General features: G+C 32.6%; 1 long non-coding RNA gene across 1 annotated transcript; it reads left to right on the forward strand.

Moving 5' to 3' along the window:
- The first annotated feature begins 1,550 nt into the window (after positions 1-1,550).
- Positions 1,551-2,411, forward strand: LOC119637715. The gene is made up of 3 exons (XR_005247326.1): positions 1,551-1,629; positions 1,698-1,856; positions 1,976-2,411. It is a non-coding gene; the product is annotated as an uncharacterized LOC119637715 (long non-coding RNA).
- The last annotated feature ends 2,588 nt before the right edge of the window (positions 2,412-4,999 follow it).

Here is a 4,999-nt window from a genome sequence, read left to right on the forward strand (position 1 = left end):
TAAGCAGAGATTGTTACCTTTCTACGATGTATTCTTGTTGCCAATCATCTAACCGTCCTTCCGACCACCAAGTATCTATGATTTCACAGAATACCTTAATTGAGGCCAGCAGCAACGACATTGCCAAGTTGGCGTTCCCAGATATTTGGACAAACCCTTGACACTGACTGTTACGATCAGCAAGCCACCATGAATGCTGTACCGTGTCTCACAGTTGCATTCTGACATTGTTATCGTCAAATTCAATAAAAGGATTTGATTTTTGCGGCGGTTTAACGTTGCCCAACATTCTATCACTTTTACTTCTAAAGCCGCAGTTTGTTCACGTTTAACCGTGTTTCCATCTTCATCTAACCATTCCTGATAAAATAGTGCATCTTAAACTTATTTCCATTATTTCATTTGCTTTAAACTCTTATTTTTCTACTTACGCCCAATTCCGAATTACTATCTTCATAGGATGTGGTAGTTATAAAATTTTCTTTTAAAATATTTTTCCAATAAATTAATTTAACAGTTGGACCTTTGTTGTTGGTTAAGTTGGACAAAATTCCTTTTGACGCTATCTTAGAATTTATTCTCTGGCTAAATTTATAATAATAATAGTAATAATTTTACAAGTTAGCCTAATAGTAGACCGCCATAATTTTTTTTTTATTATCAAATTAAACAAAACAGTAGCTAAATTTTCTGCTAATTTACGGAACGAACGTAATAGTCTATGCTAAATTACAAAAAGAACGAAATACTCTATGTTAATTGTAAAGCCGTCGGCAAAAGTCACCCAATTTTATATTTTTTATTACTTGGCAACGGTATTTGTCCAAACTAGAAAACTAGTTATGACAAAGGAGCGTTAGCAACGCAAACATAGAATTGATGGGGTCACGACAGACTGAATGGGGTTACCATTTAAGTTGTTAAGTTAAGTTGTTAAGTTGGATTTTTAGCCATTTAACAGAGCTGCCATTTTTAGACTATTTTTTACAAGAAACTCTGTACTTTGCCTTTTAACAGGGAATTAAGCGAGGGCTTTGTTTAAAAATGATGGGGGTCTAATTTTAGGCTCACTTAATATTTTTTGGCATAGGTGTATATAAATAATAGATAGTAAATTTGAGCGAGTACGAGGTACTAAACTAAAAATAAAAACTGAGCAGAAGTTTATAAGGGGATGACGTGATGGGGTATAGGGTGTAGGGGCTGACACAATGAGGCTTCATCTCGTTTTTGGATCTGGGAATAACACTTGAACCAAACGTTGAAAACAATGTAAACAAACACAATCAGGCTGACGATCCCGAAAGATGGCTTTACTTTTTACGAGAGGCAAATAAAAAAAGGTAGAAGAAGAAATAAAAACGACTTATTTGAAATTTAAAAATTATTTATCAACTTTTAAGTAATGTTAGTGGCCAAAAAAAAAGCAGAAAATAATTACAGTCTTGCCATACAAGTTGATTATTAAATGTTATCAAATTTACTAAAATTTACACGAAATCCACAGAAGCGACCACCACCACATAATTGCCCAATAGGCTTTACGGAGGCGTTATTTTGTGAAGGAGGTGGAGTGAAATTTGTTGAAAAAATTATAACAGAAAGTTTAGTGTATGCCAAAGAAATCAGGTTTGTGTTTATGTATATATGTATACACGAACACGAAGATGGTCTTAATAATCAAATTAATTTTTCAGAATCTTCACTACTATGCTGGGACATAAAAGTAGTATATCGAAAGTGCTGGACATTCTTATAGAGAATAAAATTCAAAACTTTTGTTCCACTGAATTTCATCAAGGCAACACTACGCGTTGGGGAAAAGCATGGAGTATTTGTTTAGAATTCAGTTAAAAGTAAGAAACTACCTATATAAGAAAAAAACTGTTCACCTTAAGTCAAATTCTCTCACTTCTTTAGTTACTTTTATTGATACCGCAGAAAATTAAAATTTATTGAGTTCTCTTATTTTCAGATGGCAAAAAGAAAAACCATACAACACAAACGATTTCTGCGATTTCTCTTTGTAGACGGTTGCTCTTAAGCTTTACACGTATTAATATTAACTATCAGTTTTGTTTACTTCGTTAGAAAGATACGTCAAAGGATTTTTCTGCAACAAGTGCTTCTGAGCATTTGTATATTGCATTGTCTGGTCCATAGTTATGGATTTCGAACGGGCCCCATACACGCACTATGAGGTGTCGAATTATTTGCCATCCATCTCAGCAACTATTGGGAATTACGAACCTCAGCGAACTGTAAAGAGATTGGCGATAATAATGGATTTGCCTGTATGTCTTGTCGCTCATCTACACCTGACTGGTCGTGGGGGGCGTCTGCCTAGGCGCTCATGTAGACCTCGACGCTGATCGGCGTTGAGATTGCGGCAGCGATGCCGGGCCCCACTTCTCTCTTTCCTTTCATGTTTCACTAAAAAAAAATAAAATTTTCATTAATAAATAATTGGTGTAGGTGCGCCCAAATCAAGGAACGCCTCTTAAAGCTAATTGTTGATGAAAGTTTAATGTTCTGTACCCGCGACTCTGCATGAATATCATTAATCGACACTAGTGCAGGATGTTTAAGATTTAAACAAACGTTGGTCGATAAATTCTTTATTCATCCCGAATTACATTGTACACTAACTAATTTTACAAAAGAATTTGAACATAATGAGCTTTTTATATCGAAATTCTTGTTTGGCCACTAAAACTAGCTTTTTAAAATGTCCTTTATTAAAAACATATATGACATAGTTAGGTATGGATACATGCATGTTAAGCATAAGACAATTTAGACAATTTTCGTGGACTCTGATCGACGAAATGAGAAATTTAACCAGCTTTCTAATTAGAATCATATAAAAGAGAGAAGAAAATTGACTAAAAAGGGAAAAAACCTCCAAGCAAGAAAGAAAAAACATTTTCTTCTGAATGTCTCGCCAAAATATTAATTGTAGTTAATTATAAAATATTTTTCAAAGCTCGATTAGTTTATTTTGCATAGATTATAGAATAACATGGATACCAAAGGATTCAAAACACATAAGTTTTTTTTCTTCAGAGCTCTGAAAAGTAAAATTTCATTGTTTATCGTAGCTATTATTTTGTCTTTTTCAACTAAATGTATTTGTATATATATATGATTTACAGCTCAAACAATAAAGCCTAATGACCCAACTGCTAGTATGGCATAAATTATCCTTAATGAACCAAAAGTTTCCTTTTTTCCTAACTCTTGACAATAATATGAGAAATTATACCAAAACCAGGTAGAATTAAAATGTAAACTTCAGGATGACCAAAAAATCAAAATAAATGTTGGTAAGAAATTGCCACCTGCAGCAAGATCAAAACCAAGATCAAAAAATTATGTATTCAAATTTCGATCTGTTAATAATATAGTAATATCTCCGGCTAAAACAGGTAGTGGTAAAAGTAGTAATAATGCGTTAATTACTGATCACACAAATAAAATTATTCGATCAAATAAAATTCTAGTAACTCGTATGTTAATTACAGTGGTAATAAAATTTACTGCTTCTAAAATAGAAACCTGTATTTATACGTTGGCTTTAAAGGGAAGGGAGGTTGATGGTTCCTTTTAAAGCAGAACAGTTTTGTGGAGGTTGATGAGAGCTCTACAAAACAGTTCACAGTGTTTTAAATTAAGAAAAAAGTTTCCAAAAAATTTAAGAAACATCTGAAACATTAAAAAGATGGAGCTGGCAGCATCTAGTTCATAAGAGTTAGTATGTAGTTCTAGTTATTATTAATTTGAAATTTACATTTTATTTTTTTTTTTATCACTTTGAATTATTATTAATTTCAAATGTGAAAAATGTAAAATTTTTACGTAAATAAATTGAAATAAAAAAAGTTCGTTGTTTCATTTATATTTCATTTGACAATTGATTATTTTAATTTTTTCTTCACACATGTTAACAATTTAATAATTTGCATTTTTTTGTATAATTGGTCTATTTTGTATTCCATTTATTTTCAGGTTCCCGACTTATTATTTATTATATTATAATATTTATATTATCATTACATTACATTACTGTTATAATATTATTTATATACATGTATTATGGATATTAAGAATAATACCATTGTAAAAATTTCAGACAGAGTATTTAGTCAATTACTTAAAGAACTTCCCGACTTGTGGAGTAGTAGCAGTGGACGTCGTTTATGCAGGGTACTGTGTAGGAAGTTAGCCTACCGACCGACGGAGGAAATTGGTGAGTTAGTGCCTGTGGGGCGGTAAGACGAGAATGGCAGACTACGTTAGGTACGTATGTATGTATGGAGACTAACAGCGAGAAGGAGGCAGGTTTTCTGGGATTCGACGTGCAAGAACAGGTGACACAAGTGGGAGATAGGGTAGCAGGGGGAGAAGAAGCGACGGACTTGCAATAAAATAGCTTCGTAACTAGCTACGTGGTCGCGGGAATCCATTTTATCGAATTTATCAATACAACATATGCCGTTGTCCGCTAAAATTAGAGCACCCGCTTCAATAACAAAATCAAAACTGTGTTCATCTGGTACTACCGCCGCCGTTAACTGAAAGCACATAAACTTACGTTTGGTAAATTGTTTCGCTTGTTTGGGTCACTCTGAAAAAAAAGTCTTAATACATGTCATTTTTAACTTTTAATTGCGTGCTTGGTTTTTATTGTACTGCGCCTAGTTTAACATCTCTGTTTTTACGATTTAACATGCTGTTTTGTCCTTTTGTGGATGGTATTTTGATCATAATTCATGAAAGTGTACCGTTTGTAGATGCTATTTCGACTTTCGGTTGTCACTTGTAAATAAAAATCAACTATCTGATTTTTTTTCCAAAAGGAGCAAATGTTGGAGAATTAATACAATTGTACTGAAAATGTGCAAAAAACTAAGATTGCTAAGCAAAAAAAAAAAAAATTAAAAAAAAGGAAAAAATATATAACAATTAAATAATAAAAATTATCATTGTTTGATGGAAA

This window comes from Glossina fuscipes, unplaced genomic scaffold (assembly GCF_014805625.2).
Source record: "Glossina fuscipes isolate IAEA_lab_2018 unplaced genomic scaffold, Yale_Gfus_2 60, whole genome shotgun sequence".
Classification (NCBI taxonomy): Eukaryota; Metazoa; Arthropoda; class Insecta; order Diptera; family Glossinidae; genus Glossina; species Glossina fuscipes.